We start from the raw sequence: 24,585 nt of genomic DNA, 5'->3' as shown, positions 1-24,585 counted from the left end.
AGTACTTATGGAGGAAGATCAGCCGCTCTTGTTCCCTTATGAGGAGGTTCATTACTTCTGCACGTGTGCTCAACTTCTTGTGTAGAGGAACGTTACATATAATCGTGGCAACATACCAGTAGCACTGCGATCACTCTGTGCGGTCTGGTTTTGAAAAAAATAAAGCTGCTTTCAGAGTCTGATCGTAATTTAATTTCTGAATTTTATTTCCGTATGGGTGCAAGAAACGTTTGTCTTGAATTGTAGGAGTTGCCTTGTTTCAGCTGGTGCTCCTTGTCTCTAAATACTACCTAAATGATCTCCATTATTGGTAAACTGCTCTTCACAATATCAGGTTTCATCCGAGTCAACCGAATTATTCCTGATATCATCATCATCAAATAGAGTACTTTGCTTATCATCGGTAACGCCGCTCTGTGTGTTGTCTGGATTGCTGGTGTCCGTCAGGAAGATCATCTGGGTGAAGAAAGGGTACTGTTTAGATGTATTCGCAACTTTGCCAGCTGTATTGTCAGTACCTTCCTCTTTTTTGCTTTTCTCCGAAGAGGCCGGCCGGTGTGGGCGAGCGGTTCTACGCACTACAGTCTGGAACCGCGCCACCTCTATGGTCGCAGGTTCGAATCCTGTCTCGGGCTTGGATGTGTGTGATGTCCTTAGGTTAGTTAGGTTTAAGTAGTTCCGAGTTCTAGGCGACTGATGACCTCAGAAGTTAAGTCTCATAGTGCTCAGAGCCATTTGAACCACTTTCTTCTCCGAAGAGGCTTCCTCTCTGTACGTGAAATGTTCTTCGCTTCAGCAACCGCAACAAAAGAATATCGTTGTGATGTCTGTTGCTTATGTTATTGGTACAGGTTATGGTTTTCTTACTAGCTCGCAACCGGTTCGTCATTCGAAACTTTGGGTTATTCGTGCCGACCGCCCAATATTACAGTTGGGAGGATCGTTCATCAGACGTCTCTTATGATATGGGGCACTGAAAAACGAGGAAACAATGTAAATTGTATTACTATGCTACATAATACAGAAACGGAGGAAGATGAGTCTGCACACTTCCCAGCGATTTCGGCTGAAAGAAATAATCTGGACAGGCATTTACGGCCCCGCAGATCGCATAACGGTAGTAGTGAGAAAAGAGCTTACAACATTTTTTTTCGAGTATCGGACATAACGAATACTTAAAATTACACTCCCAAGTATGAGCTACTTGACACCTTACTGTGTTACTAAATAACTAGCTGACAGAGCTGGCATTGCCCGCATTATCGCTTTGCCAGTTTTCTATTAGATACGGAAACAAGAAATGAATTGTGTTTCTAGCGTAATGTTCCGGACTATGTGTGCGCTGGACTCAGCTGCTTCGCGTGTCTACAACGCGATTTTGTAAACGTTCCTAAGGCAAGGCCCCGTCATAGCCCTGTTGATGGCGATTGTTTTCGTCAAAAGCCGTTTGCGCTTCCCAGTTGAAATCTGTCAAAAACGCAGCCACGTTTCAGCGATTTCCTGAAGCTGAGTCAACCGTAGGAGTGTCTCAGTTGTAAAGAATTAATGTATTAAAACTTCGTGGCCGGCCGGATTGGCCGTGCGGTTCTAGGCGCTACAGCTGGAGCCGAGCGACCGCTACGGTCGCAGGTTCGAATCCTGCCTCGGGCATGGATGTCTGTGATGTCCTTAGGTTAGTTAGGTTTAAGTAGTTCTAAGTTCTAGGCGACTGATGACCTAAGAAGTTAAGTCGCATAGTGCTCAGAGCCATTTGAACCATTTTGAGCCAAAACTTCGTGCACGATGCGGCATTTTTTTTTCATGCATCTCAGTATTCGTGACGTTTAATCGCTTGAATAATGTGGTGTTCAAAATGGTTCAAATGGCTCTGAGCACTATGGGACTCAACTGCTGTGGTTATCAGTCCCCTAGAACTTAGAACTACTTAAACCTAACTAACCTAAGGACATCACACACATCCATGCGCGAGGCAGGATTCGAACCTGCGACCGTAGCAGTCGCACGGTTCCGGACTGCGCGCCTAGAACCGCGAGACCACCGCGGCCGGCCAACAATGTGTTGTACAATGATATACTTAGTAGGTACGTTCAGCGGCATACGTGCATGATATCTGCAACATTTATTGTGAACAGAGTTAGTAAAGCAGAAGTGATAAAAACATCGTGCATAACAGGGCAGTTTTTCACGCATCTCAGTCATATCTCCTGAACTATGATAGATGCACGCGCGTGCGCGCGCGCACACACACACACACACACACACACACACACACACACACACACACGTATTAATGCCTACACCGATTTTTAAAATCTGTATAGACATGGATACTGTCGTCATTTACAAATTTATCGTAGTGTAAAACGAAATTTGCTGGTCGATGAGTAAAATAAAATACCGTGGTAGATCACTGCAGCGGGCGGTAACAGTGTTTTAACAACACTGTTAAATCACGTATTAGCTTATATCAGTAGGTGGCTCATATAGATGTATCTTCTAATTAACTTCAAACCTAATTTTAATTGAAACATCCTGGCAGATTAAAACTGTGTGCTGTACTGCGACTCGAACTCGAGACCTTCGCCTTTCGCCGGCAAGTGTCGTACCATCTGAGCTGCCCAAGCACGACTCACGTCCCGCCCTCACAGCCTTAGGACTGCCAGTACCTCCAGGAGTGTTAGTTCTGCAAGGTTTACAGGAGAGCTTCTGTGAAGTTTGGAAAGTAGGAGACGAGGTACTGGCGGATGTAAAGCTGTGAGGACGGGGCGTCAGTCGTGCTTGGGTAGCTCAGTTGGTAGAGCACTTGCCCGCGAAAGGCAAAGGTCCCGAGTTCGACTCTTGGTCCGGCACACAGTTTTAATCTGACAGGAAGCTTCATATCAGCGCACACTCCGCTGCAGAGTGAGTATCTGATTCTAATTTTGTCTTCATTTTTGTCGTTACAGAATTTCTCTGATATTTTATTGTCTAGGAGAAAATGAAATTTGACATAAACTTCTGAAACTCCTTGATAAACGGTCTAAGAAAGTACTTGGCAATTAAGCTCCACTCGAGCGTTCGCCTTCAGCCTCGGCACGCCCATCCTCCTGACTTAGTTAATTTTTGCTTACAATACTTAACAGAGTGGGACTGCCCCTTAATATCACCAAGAATTTTTACCATAACTAATTTTTAAACATAACACTAAACGCTTTTAAACATTTCGAACAAACTAGGAAAAATCACATTTATAATAACTTCTTCATTGGTCACTAAACTAGGGGCTCTCAAAGTTTCCCTCTGACGGAACACTTTGAGAATGTTAGTGCTTTGAGAGAACACCTTGTTCATTTTGAAGGTTAATAAAATGTTTAAAAAATTAGGAAAAGTTGTTTTATTCTCTGATTACTTCAATTTTAAATCAGAACTAAACAAAAAAAGACACGAATCACAATAAAATTTTTAAAAATTAATATAAGTTCTAAGTGTTTGAGATTTGCTGATAATCTTGATCTCCTAGCCAACAATGTTCACGAAGCCAGGCAAAAAGTTAAATCAATACAAGAAATAGCGCAGAAAACTGGCCTTAGGTATCATTTGAAAAACCAAGGATTATGGAACTGACCTACGACATGCACACAAAATTACAATAGGAAAACAACAAATCGAAAATTTTTGATAAATTGAAGTATATATGTAAAATCGGCAACTTACAATTTAAATGAGAAGCCATCATGGCAAAACAGAATAAAACAACTGAACAAAGCAAATTATATTACCAAAAACATATACAACAAAAAATATCTATCCATAGATGTTAAATTAAAGCATTATAAAATAGAAATAACTTACGCAGCTCAAACCATCTTCAAAATATCTAATACAACGGAAATTGAGAAAATGCTGAAGACAGAAAGAAGAATAATTAGGACATGCACAAATGAACACTATCAAGTAAATGGGCGTAGAATAGCTGCAGATGAAAAAGTCTACAAGAAAATAGAAACAGCAATGACCAGGATCAGGAAGAAGCGAAGAAGCGTATCTCATTGTTTGGACATCTGATGAGAACAGCAGAAAACAGAACAAGTTAGGGAATGATATAAAAAATGTGGAATAGTAAGAGCAACATTGAATGGATCGCAGAAATAAGGAAGGTATAAAAGAATTCCAAATTTCAGTAAATGACATAAAAAAACGGAGAAAACCAGAATTCTGCAAGACACACCAACCAGGCTACAAACAAAGAGCAATAATAGGGCAACAGAAAGCGTGATCTCAGGCGAAGAAAGAAAGAAAATACCTGAAAGAATGAACAGCTGTTAGGCACACAGGAGAGCAAAACAACTTTTCATATAATAATAATTTATAATAATCTCTGTATAACCACTAAATACTCTTATTGAGTTATTATTGGACTGTATTATATTATTGAATAACAACAATTTGAATAAACCTTTGTATACCTAACTAGAGTGATCAATGAAGGTCATATTATAAAAAATAAGTAAATAAATTATTTTCGCAAAAAATTAGTATCATCAAAATTCGGAAAAAAGTCATATGAACAGTTTTTCACGGATCACTTATTCACTTCCCGAGGAATACCATTGTTCGGCGGAAAGCAGGTTGGGAAACCGTGCACTACACGCACGAGAGCAAAGAAAATTACCCGTCTCTTTTAATTCCATAGCTATCTCCTCCCACATCTTGGAAGCAACATTTGTTCTGTGGTGCTGGGATCTCTAGGTCCCAGAAGCGTCTCCGTAGTTCATCATCTTCTCGCAAACTATCACTTCGTCGCGTGATTGGATTGGAAAATTGAAACCTGTTTGAAGCATGTGCAGGGGTCGCGCAATAATGAACGACGCCACACTGCCGGTTCGCTCGCAGTAGCATTGCTGCCATTCCTCTGCACGCGTCTGTTTCGCCCTTTCATGTAAATTATTCGGAGCTTTGTCTTAAGTTTACGCACCCGATTTATCGAGGTCCGGTCGGGCAGTTGGCTCATGCCTTTTAGGCACTGCACTACGTTGGTAAGTGGCGTGTGCTGTTTAAATAGTTTCATTTACATCAAAGTGATGATATTCAGTTACCCAATGTTTGGTTATTTTTAATCGTAACTCTACGGTGTGATCCCTAAACAAAATTACTGTAACGCTAGACAAGCCGTCCGGCGACTTAGTGCAATCAGTGTGAAGCCAGGTCGGGGTGCTATTCTTGTTGTTGTTTTCTTCAGTCCTGAGACTGGTTTGATGCAACTCTCCATGCTACTCTATCCTGTGCAAGCTTCTTCATCTCCCAGTACTTACTGCGACCTACATCCTTCTGAATCTGCTTTGTGTATTCATCTCTTGGTCTCCCTCTACGATTTTTACCCTCCACGCTGCCCTCCAATGCTAAATTTGTGATCCCTTGATGCCTCAGAACATGTCCTACCAACCGGTCCCTTCTTCTTGTCAAGTTGTGCCACAAACTCCTCTTCGCCCCAGTTCTGTTCAATACCTCCTCATTAGTTATGTGATCTACTCATCTAATCTTCAGCATTTTTCTGTAGCACCACATTTCGAAAGTTTCTATTCTCTTCTTGCCCAAACTATTTATCGTCCACGTTTTACTTCCATACAGGGCTATACTCCATACAAATACTTTCAGAAACGACTTCCTGACACTTAAATCAATACTCGATGTTAACAAATTTCTCTTCTTCGGAAACGCTTTCCTTGTCATTGCCAGTCTACGTTTTATATCCTCTCTACTTCGACCATCATCAGTTATTTTGCTCCCCAAATAGCAAAATTCCTTTACTACTTTAAGTGTCTCATTTCCTAATCTAATTCCCTCTGCATCACCCGACTTAATTCGACTACATTCCATTATCCTCGTTTTGCTTTTGTTGATGTTCATCTTGTATCCTTCTTTCAAGACACTGCCCATTCCGTTTAACTGCTCTTCCAAGTCCCTTGCTGTCTCTGACAGAATTACAATGTCATCGGCAAACCTCAAAGTTTTTATTTCTTCTCCATGGATTTTAATTCCTACTCCGAATTTTTCTTTTGTTTCGTGTACTGCTTGCTCAATATACAGATTGAATAACATCGGGGATAGGCTACAACCCTGTCCCACTCCCTTCCCAACCACTGCTTCCCTTACATGCCCCTCGACTCTTATAGCTGCCATCTGGTTTCTGTACAAATTGTAAATAGCCTTTCGCTCCCTGTATTTTACCCCTGCCACCTTCGGAATTTGAAAGAGAGTATTCCAGTCAACATTGTCAAAAGCTTTCTCTAAGTCTACAAATGCTAGAAATGTAGGTTTGCCTTTCCTTAATCTTTCTTCTAAGATAAGTCGTAAGGTCAGTATTGCCTGACGTGTTCTAACATTTCTACGGAATCCAAACTGATCTTCCCCGAGGTCGGCTTCTACCAGTTTTTCCATTCGTCTGTAAAGAATTCGCGTTAGTATTTTGTAGCTGTGACTTATTAAACTGTACTACTACTACTAGTATTGTAAATAAACAAAACAGAGAGAAAGAGGGTAGCAGGAGAATGGGAGAGGGCAAAAGTACTCCTATTAGCGAATTTGCAGGTGAGGCGTATTGCCCATGTACGGTCTACACACACACAGCCTACACACGCAGGCAGTCGCTTTGCTGCCTCACTGCCGCATCTGCGCCCCCTGCCAGCTACTCACTGCTCCCAGAAGGCCGCTCCGGCTCTTCCGGCTTTTATTGCAGCTCCAGCCTTGAAATAAAAGTCGCATTATACTCGACCCCACCCTGCGGACGCCCCTTTTCCTGCCAAATCCCACACACGGGCTCCGGAGTCTGCGCCGTTAGAGAGACGGCCGGGGCGACCAATTATGATGATTTTTATGGCTATTGCCCAGGTATAAAAGAGCGGCCGACGGCCCGCCATTTGTAAGCTCTACCTGCCTGCGAGGACTTCCTCCCCCAGTCAGGGAGAGACCAGCGCACTGTTGCGCATCTTTGTGACCATCTCGCAGGTAGCTGTTCTTTATTTCTTGTCGTAGTTGCAAGTCGCCCTAACCGCTCGCAACTGACTGGAAATTAAGCACATTACAGAAGCCTACGACATACGAGGTAAGGTCAGACGTATTTCTTTCCGGAATTTTTTTGTTAGGTTCATCCTGTTTAAAACTGTTTAGTCTTACAACATGGTTATTAAAGTACAGAGTGAGCACAAAGTCTTTCCCTGATTATAACAATTTATTACAGAATAACCGTTTGACAGCACTCCGTCTTCAGCCCACAAGTGGCCCATCGGGACCATCCGACCGCCGTGTCATCCTCAGTTGAGGATGCGGATAGGAGGGGCGTGTGGTCAGCACAACGCTCTCCTGGTCGTTATGATGGTTTTCTGTGACCAGAACCGCTACTATTCGGTTGAGTAGCTCCTCAATTGGCATCACGAGGCTGAGTGCCCCCTGAAAATTGGCAACAGCGCATGGTGGCCTGGATGGTCACTCATCCAAGTGCCAGCCACGCCCGAAGGCGCCTAACTTAACTGTTGAACAGAATACTTTGCATCTGATGCCATTACATAGGTTAGTGTTGCCAGTTTTTTCAAAAACCAATTACCTTAGTAAACCTCATCGTGTGCTTCCTTGGTAGCTAGGAGAATGTCGAGACGGTATTCCAGTTCCCGCCAGGTGTTTCGTAACATGTGTTGTCACAGGGCCACACTGGCTTGTATCCTAGCCTTCAGTTCGTCGACATCAGCAATTGGTGTGACGAAAACTCTGTCCTCGATACGGCCCCAGAAAAAAAAGTCAAGGGGCGTAATCTATGTAGAGCGGGGTGGCCATGGTGTTGGACCTTTCCTTCCGATCCAAGCCACCCCACTCTCCAGACATTACGCCCCTTGACATTTTTCTGGGGCTATATCGAGGACAGAGTTTTCGTCACACCAGTTGCTGATGTCGACGAACTGAAGGCTAGGATACAAGCTAGTGTGGATACTGTGAGAGAACACATGCTGCTAAACACCTGTCGGGAACTGCAATACAGCCCCGACATTCTCCGAGCTACTAAGGAAGCACACGTTGAAATTTACTAACGGAAGTGGTCTTTAAAAAAAACTAGTAACACTTACCTATGTAACGGCATCAAATTTAACTTATTATGGCAAACGGTTATTCAGTTATAAATGTTTATAATCAGGGCAAGATTTTGTGCTCACCCTGTATTACTTTTGATATATATACTTCTAACTCAACATCACATTCAAGAGCGCAAAATAATTATGTGGGCTCAAGTCAAACGTGCCCCGGGGATGGGGCAAGCTAACGCATATCAAAGAACACGATAATGAGGGAATAAAACACGCTCCTAAGCTTTTCAAATTATGTTTTATCGGCAGTAAACAAAATTACAATCTTACTTAGAGCAATTAACAAGGTAAAAAACAACTGGCTATAAACAAAATTTTTCGCCGAACTTCCGCCTGTTTCATCCTCTTCGTCACATTGCTGCAGGTGGTATGAGAAAGGAAGAAGAACCGGAAGGGATATTCGTTGAGACGCGACTGCGTGATAACAGAGACCTTGGAAAGACTCGTTCGTGAGAGAAGATTGAGAAGAAGGGGGAGATAAAAGGTGATAGACGACATAAAGGAGAGCGGAAATTACGCCGACCTAAAGAGGGTGGCAGATGGCGACTGAGCACAGAGTGTTACTATATGAAAACCTGCCTATGGGCTTAACACTAATGATGACGTGAAAGGTTGCCCTATCCACATTTTTCTTTGTTCTTGTTTTAGCTGTTTCTTGCCCTCGTCAGCCCTTGCTCTCATAGAATTACTTTTTTCTGCTTGAGATTCAAGAAGCTTTTCTGGCAATTTCTACCACTTATTCTCCTGTGACATCAGTTTTTATTTATTTTTTTTTTTTTTTTTTAGACAGCGTTCCCAACTGCTGTTGTCTGAAGTTTCCTTGGCTGCTGCATCAGGCACGATAGCAGTGTAAATTAGTGCGTATACTTGACTCAATATAACTCTGTAAACGAGCTCCATCGCCATTTCTGAATTAGTTTCTAAACTGCTGGAATGACTATTAGGGTTCCAAATTTTACAAATGTACCTTGTAAAGTATTACGTTGGTGCATAAGTTCGTAGCGTTTTTGTTTTGCTTGTTGGTATTTCTGTTCCTGTGGGTTCATTTATCGGCCGGCCGCTGTGACCGAGCGGTTCTAGGCGCTTCAGTCTGGAACCGCGCGACGGCTACGTTCGCAGGTTCGAATCCTGCCTCGGGCATGGGTGTGTGTGATGTCCTTAGGTTAGTTAGGTTTAAGTATTTCTAAATCTAGGGGCTAATGACCTCAGATGTTAAGTCCCATAGTGCTTAGAGCCATTTGAACCATTTGAAACGTGCCCATTTTCTGAATTAGTTTCGAAACTGCAAGGGTGACTATTAGGCTTCCTAATTTTACAAATGTACCTTGTAAAGTATTAGGTTGGTGCATAAGCTCGTAGCGTTTTCGTTTTGCTTGTTGGTATTCTTGTTGCTATGGGCTCATTTGTCGACTGTTATTTTTAATTTATAGTTCACTGTTGCTATTTGAGTTTAAATATTGTCGTTTTGTCATTTGGAGATAGTGAGTGGAGCCGTGGATGCTAGGAAGTGAAGTGCAAATCGGAGAAATAGAAACATTTCAGCCGTATTCTTCTCTTTGAGTTCAATAGAGGGGTGACAGCAGAAGAAAATGGTTCAAATGGGTCTGAGCACTATGTGACTTAACATCTGAGGACATCAGTCCCCTACACTTACAACTACTTAAACCTTACTAACCTAAGGACATCACACAGATCGATGCCTGAGGCAGGATTCGAACCTGCGACCGTAGCAGCAGGGTGGTTCCGGATTGAAGCGCCTAGAACCTCTCGGCCACAGCAGCCGACGACAGCAACAGAGGCAACTAGATACATTTTTGCAGTAGATGAGGATAATGCCATTCGACAGAGCACAGCAAGAAAGTCGTTTTGACATGATTCTCCATGTTCACGTGGACTTTCGGGGCTTCATGAGACTCGTGGAAAGGCATTAACCCACAATGATCCACTTAAGTGTACTAAAAAACTGGCAAATACGATGAACTGTGATCCTTCCACCACCGTGCGACATTTGCATGCAATGGAAAAGGTTAAAAAATCGTGTGTATGGATACCGTATGCTGTAAACCAAAATCACAAAAATCAGCGCATCTCTACTTGCTCGTCATCACTGGTTCATGAACAACGCCGACCATTCATCCTGTATCGGACCTGGTGACGAGAAATGGTGTCTTTATGCTAACATCAGGAAAAGAAGGGAATGGCTGAGCCCAAACAAAACTGCAACTCCCCCTACAAAGCCCGCCAAAAAGCCTGTGCAGGTATTGTGTTGGGCAGTCATTCCGCACCCTCCTTATCCACCTAATGTTGCTTCCTCAGATTTTCACCTTTTCTGCTCTCAGTCGAACAACCTTCAAGACACTTCTTTCCCCGAATAAAAATGCGCTCCCTCCGGTCATGGCTCGACAAGTTCTCTGCCTCAAAACAACGAGGTTTCTACAATTGCGGAATCGTAAAGTTACCCCAGCGTTGGCACACTGTTGTAAGTAGTGAAAAAAAAAGCACTCCGTCTTTAGGCCACAAGTGGCCCATCGGGACCATCCGACCGCCGTGTCATCCTAAGTTGAGGATGCGGATAGGAGGGGCGTGTGGTCAGCACACCGCTCTCCCGGTCGTTATGATGGTTTTCTTTGACCGGAGCCGCTACTATTCGGTCGAGTAGCTCCTCAATTGGCATCACGAGGCTGAGTGCACCACGAAAAATGGCAACAGCGCATGGCAGCTGGATGGTCACCCATCCGAGTGCCAGCCACGCCCGACAGCGCTTAACTTCGGTGATCTCACGGGAACCGATGTATCCACTGCGGCAAGGCCGTTGCCGTAAGTAGTGAAAGAGAATGTATTATTAATGGTTAATGTGTCTGTTGTGTGCATCTGTTGTGTTTATCAAACATGGAAAAATGCTACGAACTTGCGTTCCAATCTAGTAGAGTAATCTCCTATACACGAACACATATTTACGTATGCTCAATTCTAAAAGGAACGCTCTCTAGGAGCTTCGATATTTGAGCAACAAAATTTCCTCACCTTGCAAAAAAACATAGGTACGTTCTTCACGCTTGTGCCATGAAGTTTACGAGATCCCTCAGTAGATGACAGTACTAATCTTCCATTGTCGGTAGCGCTCTAGCAAGAATGGTTTCCGGGAAAAGCGCTCTGCGTAAACGTGCCCCTTGCGTGAACTTGCCCCGGCCTACATAGGGTTGCCATATCTAGTTGGGACCTCGTCGGGACATTCTGAAATGGGAGGGTAGAAGTTGTGTAAAAACTGTATTTAATATCATTACCTTTTATTTATAACACAGTAACTTGGGGCTTGTTGTGGCAGAAGTGGGTGGTATACAGTATTTTTCGTAAGATTTCATCTTTTTCAGCAAGTCTTTTACTCCCTTTTACGTATTTATAAAACTCCATGCAAGTCATTTTGTAGTTGAACTGACAATGTAAGATAGATTTCACCAGTGCTTTTTTTCTAAAAACAAGTTTGAGGGTACTCCCACATTGGATATGATGCAGAAAAAATTACTTATAACTGAAGCATGGGATACCACCCGTCTGCTTTTAGCCATGACGTCATCAACATGTCGAACTACAAAACTAATGGTATCGGACTCTTCAGTTACAGCTGAAATGAAGTAGGCGATACCGAGAAACACCCAAACATACAAGAGAATGTGGCATCGAACAATGCAGTTTACATCACCTCAAATGAAGCAGTTTGTTAGTTCTGTGCTCATCTCTCACCTCCAACTTAGCTTACAAGTTGCAACGAAAGACAGGATACACTGTAAAACTTCGCACAGCCGACAAGAACGGAACAGCAGGCGCAAATGAATAAAGAACAACAAAACAAAGATGGCAATGAATCGCGAAGGATCATGGTGGCGGGACCGTAGAGACATCTATCGGTAGCTCGGCATTTGAGCCTACGTATATCCGTTTAGCACTACCATCGCCAACTATTAGCGGGCGAGGGCACTACATGCTTTTCGAACTGTCTGCCAGCAATTCAGTTGTCGAGAACGGTTGCTGCAGCTTCTAAATGCTTTAAATAGTCAATGATATCGCTTTTCCCACCAAAAACTGCACTGGTATCGTTCGTATTGCAGTTACCAACAGGAAAAAATGAAATAAAAAATTACGTCCGTGAAATAAATCTTCGGCACTCTTCCAAGTTCTCAACATCGTAAAAAAGTTACTTTGTCGACAAAAAGTTTTGGGTTACGCATCCTCCAGAAAAACAGCACTGGATTTCACAATCCATGGCAGCAGTCCACTGGGCCGACATCAGCGAAAATACCCTTTCATAGTGGCGCTGTGTAGAAAACAAATCCTCGCATAATGTTAGCAGTCGTCATTTGCGTTCAGGATTTTCGGTGTCCTTAATAAAGTAAATCCACCTTTCTTCCACGGAGTGTTCAGTCTTCCATTCTTCCGACACACGCTTAGTTCCTAAAAAGCCCCTCAGGTACATATACAGGGTGGTCCATTGACACTAACCGGGCCAAATATCTCCACGAAATAAGCATCAAACGGAAAAACTACAAAGAACGAAACTCGTCTAGCTTGAAGAGGAAAACCAGATGGCGCTATGGTTGGCCCGTTAGATGGCGCTGCCATAGGTCAAACGGATATCAACTGCTTTTTTTTAAAAATAGGAACCCCAATTTTTATTACATATTCGTGTAGTAAGTAAAGAAATATGAATGTTTTAGTTGGACCACTATTTTCGCTTTGTGACAGATGGCGCTGTAACAGTCACAATCGTGTAAGAACGTGGTATCACGTAACATTCCGCCAGTGCGGACGGTATTTGCTTCATGTTACATTACCCGTGTTAAAATGGACCGTTTATCAATTGCGGATATCGTGTTGATGTGTTGCTATTGTGATCAAAATGCCCAACGGGCGTGTGCTATGTATGCTGCTCGGTACCGTGAACATCATCCAAGTGTCCGGACCGTTCAAAAAAAACTTGTGTGAAATCTTATGGGACTTAACTGCTAAGGTCATCAGTCCCTAAGCTTACACACTACTTACCCTAAATTATCCTAACGTCACACACACACACACACACACACACACACACACACACACACAGACACACACACACACATGCCCGAGGGAGGACTCGAACCTCAACCGGGACCAGCTGCACGGTCCATGACTGCAGTGCCTTAGACCGGACCGTTCGCCGGATAGTTACGTTATTTAAGGAAAGAGGAAGTGTTCAGCCACATGTGAAACGTCAACCACGACCTGCAACAAATGATGATGCCCAAGTTGCTGCTGTCGCGGCTAATCCGCACATCAGTAGCAGACAAATTGTGCGAGTATAGGGAATCTCAAAAACGTCGGTGTTGAGAATGCTACATCAACATCGATTGCACCCGTAATATATTTCTATGCACCAGGAATTGCACGGCGACGACTTTGAACGTCGTGTACATTTCTGCCACTGGGCACAGCAGAAATTACGGGCGATGACAGATTTTTTGCATGCGTTCTATTTAGCGACGAAGCGTCATTCACCAACAACGGTAACGTAAACCGGCATAATACGCACTATTGGGCAACGGAAAATCCACGATGGCTGCGACAAGTGGAACATCAGCGACCTTGGCGGGTTAATGTATGGTGCGGCATTATGGGAGGAAGGATAATTGGTCCTCATTTTATCGATGGCAATCTAAATGGTGCAATGTCTGCTGATTTCCTACATAATGTTCTACCGATGTTACTACAAGATGTTTCACTGCCTGGCAGAATGGCGATGTACTTCCGACATGATGGACGTCCGGCACATAGCTCGCGTGCGGTTGAAGCGGTATTCAATAGCATATTTCGTGACAGGTGGATTGGGCGTCGAAGGACCATACCGTGGCCCGCACGTTCACCGGATCTGACGTGCACGGATTTCTGTCTGTGGGGAAAGTTGAAGGATATTTGCTACCGTGACCCACCGACAACGTCTGTCAACATGCGTCAGCGCATTGTCAATGCATGTGCGAACATTACGGAAGGCGAACTATTCGATGTTGAGAAGAATGTCGTTACACATATTGCTAAATGCGTTCAGGTTAACGGACATCATTTTGAGCATTTATTGCATTAATGTGGTATTTACAGGTAATCACGCTGTAACAGCATGCGTTCTCAAAGTGATAAGTTCACAAAGGTGTATGTATCACAATGGAACAACCGTATAAAATGTTCACACGTACCTACGCTCTGTATTTTAATTTAAAAAATCTACCTGTTACCAACTGTTCGTCTAAAATTTTGAGCCATATGTTTGTGACTATTTTAGCGCCATCTATCACAAAGGGAAAAAAGTGGTCAAACTAAAACATTCATATTCTTTACGTGCTACACGAATATGTAATAAAAATTGGGGTTCCTATTTTTAAAAAAACGCTGTTGATATCTGTTTGACGTATGGCAGCGCCATATAGCGGGCCAACCATAGCGCCATCTGGTTTCCCCCTTCAAGCTAGACAAGTTTCGTTCTTTGTAGTTTTTTCGTTTGACGCTTATTTCGTGAGATATTTGGCCTGGTCACGATCAATGGACCACCCTGTATTCCTGAAAACAATTGTCGCCTGAAATTTTCACACAATTTTTAGTCAGGTATTTAATAGCGTTTTCAGTCATATCCCAATCTGGGGTTCCAGATAGCGTCATCGAATCAAATAGTTGATATTTACTAAAATAAGCAGTCCATTTCTCCATGTAATCAAATGCTATGGTGTAGAAAGCTATTGTCTCTTCCTGAAATTTCGAAATGAAATTTGTTTCTTGGTTAGGGTTCTCATTCTTGAACTTGTTCAGATTCATATTGATTCGCATGCCAATAGAATTGGCAGACTGCCTTTTAGTCAGACATCTTTGATTCGATTAATATACTACTTATTTCAGTTGTCGAGGTTTTATTCTTTTCCCCGCTTTTTCTATATTTTTTTCAAACGGTCCCAAGTTTCACTGCAGAAACAAAAAGTAAATTTCACTTATCGGACTATTGAAAATACTAGAAATTATTTTTGGCTGTCTGTCTTCGGTGTCAAAAAATTATTTTAATGGAATCCAAAGCTTAAAATTCTCTCAGCTGCGGACATTAACGACAGACATCTTGCTTTTGAGTGAGATAAAAGAGTCTGATGATTGACATCAACGTATAAGCAGAATTCTTCAGCTTCTCTGTTCTTACCGCGTATATTGAAAATAGACATTTTCATGACAATTATTTCAATGCCGACAATTAAGACTAGCTGCGCTTGATATAGTATTGTGGACAATATGGACTTTACATCCAGTTCCTTCTACCTTTTTTTTCCTAGTTCTTTTTAATTTCGTGAAACACATTCAGCTGGCTGCATCGCTGGAGCCCTCTGAAGCTGGTATTGGTACTGCCTCGACACAAAAGATTCATGTATGTAATCGAATTTGCAGTTCGCCCCCCGGTAGCTGAGTGGTTAGCGCAACAGAATGCCAATCCTAAGGGCCCGGGTTTGATTCCCGTCTGGGTCGGAGATTTTCTCCGCTCAGGGACTGAGTGTTGTGTTGTCCTAATTATCATCATTTCATCCCAATCAATGAGCAAGTCGCCGAAGTGGCGTCAAATCGAAAGACTTGCACCCGGCGAACGGTCTACCCGAAGGAAGGCCCTAGTCACACGACATTTAATTTATCGAATTTGCAGTTGTCTTAAAAGTTTCCAGACAAAACTTTGCAGTTGTCACCGATGTTTCGTCATTCAAATTTCAACAGCTTCTTCTGGATCCATCAGTTTCAGTTAAGTACTGAACAACAATAGGAAACATCCTTTCAGCCTCCCTAGTTCGATGCGTCGGTGCCTACGCCGTAAGATTAAGCTTCTTGCAGTTGCGGCGACTTTCGAGTCAGGATACGATGCCGCATTCAGTTGTACGGTACAGTCAAGGAACTGAAGGGCTGATGACACTTGTCAACTTTACAAGCTATTATTAGTTCTGCAGAAGTAACGAGGAATTCTTCCTAGGTATGTTTCTTAATTGTGATTGTAAAAATAGACTTAGATGTCGATGCTACCCCGAATATCGATTTTTCAAAAATATGATCATTTTATGGCGCACATCTGTCTAAAGAGTTTCATATATAAAACACATATGTTCGAGGAAATGTAAGGCATATTATTCGGTTTTAAGTGTGCCAAAGTGCAGTGCCACGCCTCTTCACACAGTATTCTTCTATCGCACGTCCTGTATTTCGCTCTGTGGAATTCAAACGTGTATGTTTTGCAATTGAAGCCTACATTCAGGACAGTGGAAATTAAAATGTCATTGGTACCTCTCCTGCTCCCAGTAGGCTGGTTTGACATCCTACGCCCTTAAAAAATTTGCACAATTAAAACTGAGTGGGAATATTTGTGACCAGGAGAATAAAAAGTCTTCAGAAAATTTGCACTTTGTATTGCCTATTAGCTAGCAACTGTCTCTTTTGCGTGACATAAAATTAAACATAGGAAACATAAAACCATTACAGACAAGAGACAACAAAGACAGTACTCCTTTCTTCAATCCTTAGATACCAGCATTTTTTCCTCTCTACTCTTGCTACAACTTTACACGGCGTGCTTTCCTTTCTGTGAAAGGACCTATTACCTGATCAAATTTCGTCAAAAGTTTTGTTGCATGAAAAATCAAAATGTCGTTGTCTAATACTGAAAAAGCTGTTAATACGGATAGTACCCAAGACTGGTGTGGTTTCTCGATTTGGTTACCTCTATTTTGTCACTGTCTGCCAGATAAAACGAAATCGGCCTTTCTAATGTTGCAGTAATTGTAGCACACGCCACATAAGCGAGACTGTTTTGGCACAAATTGTTATTTTTATGTACCGAATTTACATAAATAACAGCACAGAACGTAATTTACGAAGTACTAATATCAAATGCCTACAAGCAGAAAGTTTTACGTTAGCAAATAGTTTAAATAGTTTCACATTTCATTCATACGCTCCAGTTTCTCAAGCATGAGATTGAAAAGTAGTAATACGAAATTTTTATATAAATCTGGAATCGTCATATTCTGCCATATAATTTGTATGATGTCCCTGTCTCTTCTCGCTCCTCGTTCTAACAATCAATCTTGTCATCACTAACTCTGTAACTGTTCTTGCCACTGTCAAAACCTGTCCTCCAGTTAACTCCACTAGCCGTGCCAGGATCACAGGTACAGTTCTCCCGCGTTCATTTTCCGTTTACGCGTTATTACGTTTTCCGCACTATTTACTGTTCTACTGGTAGTGTAGCGATCTGGCAAAAAATTTTCTGTCTTATTCGATACACCGCGAAGACAACATGTAATCATAGCTACCTGTTATTCCTGCTAGTGGTTTATTTCCACTATGGTAATCTGAATCTTTGGATTTCGCTAATAACTGTAACAACGCTGATCATTCGTACAGCCCAATCAACCACATAAACAAACAGCGATTTCCATTCACCCGTTGGGGCTTATTCGGCTCAGCTCGTATAGCTTTGCCCTCTTTTGTCTGCGGGAAAGTTCTTTATTTATAGATGCGACGGGGACTCTCCTAGCAGAGATATCACGTACACTATGCACAGATTGAAAAATCAACTTATGACTCGTTCACATATCAACTTAGAATGTGTTCAAAACGTTCAAAAATCAACTGGGATGCGTTTAAAAATCATACGAATACCCGATAGACCAACATGCACTGGATGCTAGGCTCTTTGTGAAACAACTTTTTCTTTCTTCACGAATATGAATTTGGCGTCTCCTGAAATTGTAGCCCGGGCCAGGTACCCCGGTTTGTCCCCCTTCCAACCGCCCCCTCCCTCTCCTAGATCCGGACCTGACCTCACATCTACCTTACCTCTGTGAGTTATTGACATGACAGAGCTACAATCTCATAAACGCTTCCTGATTCGTACGTGTTTTCTTGACGGAAAATCACTCTTTTGTGTAATCATCCGAAAAGTGACACTTTCCATTCTTAGGCATTTTCGTAAGCTGTTGTTGTTGTTGTTGTTGTTGTTGTGGTCTTCGGTTCAGAGACTGATTTGATGCAGCTCTCCATGCTACCCTATTGTGTGCAAGCTTCTTCATCTCGAAGGACCTACTGCAACCTACATCCTTCTGAATCTGCTTAGTGCATTCATCTCTTGGTCTGCCTCTAGGATTTTTACCCTCCACGCTGCCCTCCAGTACTAAATTGGTGATCCCTTGATGCCTCAGAACGTGTCCTACCAACCGGTCCCTTCTTCTTGTCAAGTTGTGCCACAAACTCCTCTTCTCCCCAATTCTATTCAATACCTCCTCATTTATTATGTGATCTACCCATCTAATATTCAGCATTCTTCTGTAGCACCACATTTCGAAAGCTTCTATTCTCTTCTTGTCTAAACTATTTATCATCCACGTTTCACTTCCATACATGGCTACACTCCATACAAATACTTTCAGAAACGACATCCTGACACTTTAATCTATACTCGATGTTAACAAATTTCTCTTCTTCAGAAATGCTTTCCTTGCCATTGCCAGTCTACATTTTATATCCTCTCTACTTCGACCATGATAAGTTATTTTGGTCCCCAAATAGCAAAACTCATCTACTACTTTAAGTGTCTCATTTCTTAATCTAATTCCATCTGCATCACCTGGTTTAAATCGACTACATTCCATTATCCTCGTTTTGCTTTTGTTGATGGTCACCTTGTATCCTCGTTTCAAGAAACTGTCCATTCCGTTCAACTGCTCTTCCAGGGCCGGCCGTTGTGGCCGAGCGGTTCTAAGCGCTTCAGTCTGGAACCGCGCGACCGCTACGGTCGCAGGTTCGAATCCTGCCTCGGGCATGGATATGTGTGATGTCCGTAGGTTAGTTAGGCTTAAGTAGTTCTAAGTTCTTGGGGACTGATGACCTCAGATGTTAAGTCCCATAGTGCTCAGAGTCATTTGAACCATTTGCTCCTCCAGGTACTTTGCTGTCTCTGGTAGTTTTTATTTCTTCTCCATCGATTGTAATTCCTACTCCGATTTCTCTTTTGTTTCCTTTACTGCTTGCTCAATGTACAGATTGAACAACCTCGGGGATCGGCTACAACACTGTCTCACTCTCTTCCCAACCACCCTCTCATGCCCCTCAACTCTTATAACTGCCACCTGGTTTCTGTACAAATTGTAAATAGCATTTCGTTCCCTGTATTTGACCCCTGCCGCCTTCAGAAGCTATGATAAGTTTATTAGACGCTAAACAGTCGACAATAACACTTTAGTCATCCTAGTACAAGTCGCTATAAATTTCACGCCCTATATACGCGCAGTAAACACTTCAAATATAACTAACTTGCACTCGTAGTTCGTATGACGTTTAGGAAAAATACGAGAAGCGATGGAGAGATGAGGAATAAGAGAGTATGAGAAAGAATGGCGTGATCGAAGGGTTTGGCAACAGTGATGCACGATGCGGACGAAACTACAACAACAACAACAACAACAACAACAACAACAAATGTAGGTGAAGACTGGATGCGTATATATCGAGTGACTAAAGAGGGGGTACTGAATAGAGTTAGGGTTAGAAAAGGAATTTATGGAGCAATCCTGGCTAAAAGAAGGGATCAGTTAATAAGACACATCGTGTCGCACTAAGTGATCGTCAATTTAGCAATGGAGGGAAGTGTGGAGGGTGAATGTTGTAGAAGGCGACCAAAGCTAGAACACAGTACAGCAGGTCTAAATGGGCGTACGTTGCGGTAGTTATGCAGAGATGAAGTTGCCTGCACAAGATAGACTGGCCTGGGGAGAAGCATTAAAACAAATTTCGGACGGAAGACCACAACAACAATACACAGTCGCACTGTTCTACGCTATCTGTAAAGTATTGGCTTAATTTGTGGTGGTAAGTTCCTATGCGACCAAACTGCTGAGGTCATCGATCCCTAGGCTTACACACTACTGCCGCGCGGTTTGAGGCGCCTTGCCACGGTACGCGCAGCCTTCCCCCGGCTGAGGTTCGAGTCCTCCCTCGGGCATGGGAGTGTGTGTCTTCCTTAGCGTAAGTTAGTATAAGTTAGATTAAGAAGTGCGTAAGCTTAGGGATCGATGACCTCAGAAGTGTGGTCCCATAAGAACTTACCACAAATGTCCAATTTTTACACACTACTTAACCTAACTTAAAACTAACTTATGCTAAGGACAATACACACACGGATGCCCCGAGGGAGGACTCGAACCTCCGGTAGAGGAGGGCGTGCAAGGGGGGGGGGGGGGGAGCCGCGCGAACCGTGGCAAGGTGCCTCCAGAGAGCGTGGCTATCCCGCGCGGCCACTTAATTTGTTTCTGAATGACGCCAGTTGGTGCAGATAACGAACTATCTGCAACGGAATAGGCGACTTTGTGTGCAAAGCGGTAATGGTGTCCACTGTGCGATTTCAAAAAGTTTCGCAGCTGAATCAACAAAAGATGGAGAAACGATAAGACGGTGGTTTTAACGCTTCGTATGTTCCACTTAGTCCCACCGCCCCGCTGCAAGCTTCTTGGTACCGCGTACAGACGTTCACAGAACCATGTAAAACTGTCAGTAAGTTTGCAGCTCGTGGTCGTGCGGTAGCGTTCTCGCTTCCCGCGCCCGGGATCGATTCCCGGCGGGGTCAGGGATTTTCTCTGCCTCGTGATGACTGGGTGTTGTGTGATGTCCTTAGGTTAGTTAGGTTTAAGTAGTTCTAAGTTCTAGGGGACTGATGACCATAGATGTTAAGTACCATAGTGCTCAGAGCCAAAACTGTCAGTAAATTTGTTGTTTAGGACGTTCAAATCGTGTTACTTTGACTTGAATTTCGTGAAAGCGTAGAACCTTCATGTGAATATCTGTGCTCTGTCGTTTCGTGGTAAGTTCGTATAGAGGCAACTGTCTGCGTTTTGAATTTCAGTTAAAAGACGACAGCCACCCTTGGGTCGCTGGTTTTGTTGGGTAGTCAAGGTGTTTCCGGTAATTTTGCACATTGTGGGAAATGTCTCGAACACTTGATTTAGATATGTTGCTCCACTGCTCCACATCGATGTTGACACACTACAGCCGCACATCCACTACTTAACACTGTCTGCTCACAACTGACATGCCGAATTGTAGTATATCATATAAAGAGAATAAGTTTCCATCATGATATATCAAAAGAGTTGGTTTCGCATCCTGCGCGAACAGCCACCATAAAATTTTGTGTAATTCTTTTTAATCTTTTCTTTGGTCACTCCAAGGGGTGGAGCAGACTGTCCGAGATCCGGATCACGGTTCAGTACAGCCGGTTGTCAGACAAGCTAATGGTGGGGAATCCGTAACTGGAATAAATGGGAGGGGATTGCCAGTTCAACACTCGCCCGCAAGCAGGCCTCCCACGAAGAATGGTCGGAACCTCGTTATTGGTACCGTGCGAGCTCATATCTTCCTTATCGACCTTATGTCGGTCCGTAGCTCAGAATTAAGGAAATTGCAGTATGGTATTATTATTTCGATAATGTGTTAGGACTTGCCCGTGTATTACTGTTATTGATCGAGGAAGTGCGATAAGTCGTTAATTTTGGCTTTCGGCTGGTGGGCTTCTGTCGTTTCACTTTGTTGAAGCATTTGGGCTAATGTCGCCCTTTATGCCTAATATCGTGTATCTACGGATTTCGCTTAAGATAATAAACTACGCTGTCTCTGGAAGCTCTCAATCTGTGCCAAGGTCGTAGACCGACTCGTTGAAAGCACACTAAGTGACTAGTTGTACCCACTACGGCACGCATTAGTTGAATATATACTACGTGTGACATTAATACGGCTGCGAGAGAGTTCAGCGTTCGTTGGACCGTAGCATTACTACGTGAACGAACCTATTTTAGCGTTACAGGCGAACACTGTGGTGACAAAGGATAGCGATATGCACATAGCGTATATAAAAGTCCATAGCATGTCGTGTTATTGCAGTACGCCGGGAAAAACGTGGTCCAACACGATATTAGGAGGTATCCCGTGACTTTTATGACTCCAGTGTAATGTAACTACACTTGTGTCTGAGAAATCTCACGATTATTTCGATATATCATGCGTAGGCTCTTTTGTGTAATGGATGAATTGTTGGTAGCCGCCTGTACCAAATTTTCAGTTCAAGTAAATTATACAGTGTGTTACAAACAGATACGGCCAAACTTTCAGGAAACATTCGTCACACACAAATAAAGAAAAGATGTTATGTGGACATGTGTCCGGAAACGCTTAATTTCCATGTTAGAGCTCATTTTAGTTTCGTCAGTATGTACTGTACTTCGATTCACTGCCAGTTGGCCCAATTGAAGGAAGGTAATGTTGACTCTCGGTGCTTGTGTTGACATGCGACTCATTGCTCTACAGTACTAGCATCACGCACATCAGTACGTAGCATCAACAGGTTAGTGCTCATCACGAACGTGGTTTTGCAGCCAGTGCAATGTTTACAAATGCGGAGTTGGCAGATGCCCATTTGATGTATGGATTAGCACGGGGCAATAGCCGTGGCGCGGTACGTTTGTATCGAGACACATTTCCAGAACGAAGGTGTCCCGACAGGAAGGCGTTCGAAGCAATTCATCGGCGTCTTAGGGAGCATGGAACATTCCAGCCTATGACCCGCGACTGGGGAAGACCTAGAACGACGAGGACACCTGCAATGGACGAGGCAATTCTTCGTGCAGTTGACGATAACCCTAATGTCAGCGTCAGAGAAGTTGCTGCTGTACAAGGTAACGTTGACCACGTCACTGTATGGAGAGTGCTACGGGAGAACCAGTTGTTTCCGTACCTTGTACAGCGTGTGCAGGCACTATCAGCAGCTGATTGGCCTCCACGGGTACACTTATGCGAATGGTTCATCCAACAATGTGTCAATCCTCATTTCAGTGCAAATGTTCTCTTTACGGATGAGGCTTCATTCCGACGTGATCAAATTGTAAATTTTCACAATCAACATGTGTGGGCTGACGAGAATCCGCACGCAATTGTGCAATCACGTCATCAACACAGATTTTCTGTGAACTTTTGGGCAGGCATTGTTGGTAATGTCTCGATTGGGCCCCATGTTCTTCCACCTTCGCTCAAAGGAGCACGTTATCATGATTTCATACGGGATACTCTACCTGTGCTGCTAGAACATGTGCCTTTACAAGTACGACACAAGATGTGGTTCATGCACGATGGAGCTCCTGCACATTTCAGTCCAAGTGTTAGTACGCTTCTCAACAACAGATTCGGTGACCGATGGATTGGTAGAGGCGGACCAATTCCATGACCTCCACGCTCTCCTGACCTCAACCCTCTCGACTTTCATTTATGGGGGCATTTGAAAGCTCTTGTCTACGCAACCCCGGTACCAAATGTAGAGACTCTTCGTGCTCGTATTGGGGACGCCTGTGATACAATACGCCATTCTCCAGGGCTGCATCAGCGCATCAGGGATTCCATCCGACGGAGAGTGGATGCATGTATCCTCGCTAACGGAGGACATTTTGAACATTTCCTGTAACAAAGTGTTTGAAGTCACGCTGGTACGTTCTGTTGCTATGTGTTTCCATTCCATGATTAATGTGATTTGAAGAGAAGTAATAAAATGAGCTCTAACATGGAAATTAAGCGTTTCCGGATACATGTCCACATAACATATTTTCTTTCTTTGTGTGTGAGGAATGTTTCCTGAAAGTTTGGCCGTACCTTTTTGTAACACCCAGTATATGAAACACTACGAATCACGTAGATTCAGAATTCAGTCGACTTTTACAGGAAAGTGCACTGCTCATTCCATAACACATTCTGATTAATGTTTTAAAGGAACGTAGTAGTTTTATTTCAGGAAATACAGATTTGTCATTAGGATAGCCTACAACGTGTCATAGGTCTTGCTGATTGATGCAGAATGGATGTGTTTCTTCGATATATACTATTATCTTTTTACTAGGTTTTTAATATCTCCGTATTGGACACTATCATCCACGTTTCATCCATAAAGCCGTACTTGCACACGAATGGATGGCTCTGAGCACTATGGGACTTAACATCTAAGGTCATCAGTCCCCTAGAACTTAGAACTACTTAAACCTAACTAACTTAAGGGCATCACACACATCCATGCCCGAGGAAAGATTCGAACCTGCGACCGAGTGGTCACGCGGTGCCAGACTGTAGCGCCTAGAACCGCTCGGCCGCCCCGGACGGCTCACGAATGGATTCCGTGCGTTCAACAGAGCTCGATTAATGATACCTTCATACATTCCAGCTTCTGAGATTACGTGCAGCACCACCGCCGACCAGACTACCAGATTCCTCGGAAGGCTGTATGATGAATGCCAGTGCATTTAGGCTCATTATGGCACATAGGGAGACATAGAGACAGTCGCTTTTCCCTCCCTCTCACAGCAAGTGAAACAGGAAACGAAATTACTAGCAGTGGTACAGGATACCTCCA

At 43.3% G+C, this 24,585-nt stretch overlaps 1 pseudogene; it reads right to left on the bottom strand.

Annotated features, from left to right (window-relative positions):
• Positions 1-10,811: 10,811 nt before the first annotated feature.
• LOC124719293 lies at positions 10,812-10,928 on the bottom strand (annotated as a pseudogene).
• Positions 10,929-24,585: the final 13,657 nt, after the last annotated feature.

This window comes from Schistocerca piceifrons, chromosome 10 (genome assembly GCF_021461385.2).
Source record: "Schistocerca piceifrons isolate TAMUIC-IGC-003096 chromosome 10, iqSchPice1.1, whole genome shotgun sequence".
Classification (NCBI taxonomy): Eukaryota; Metazoa; Arthropoda; class Insecta; order Orthoptera; family Acrididae; genus Schistocerca; species Schistocerca piceifrons.
Note: the sequence above shows the minus strand (reverse complement) of the source record. Positions and strands in the feature narration are given on the sequence as shown.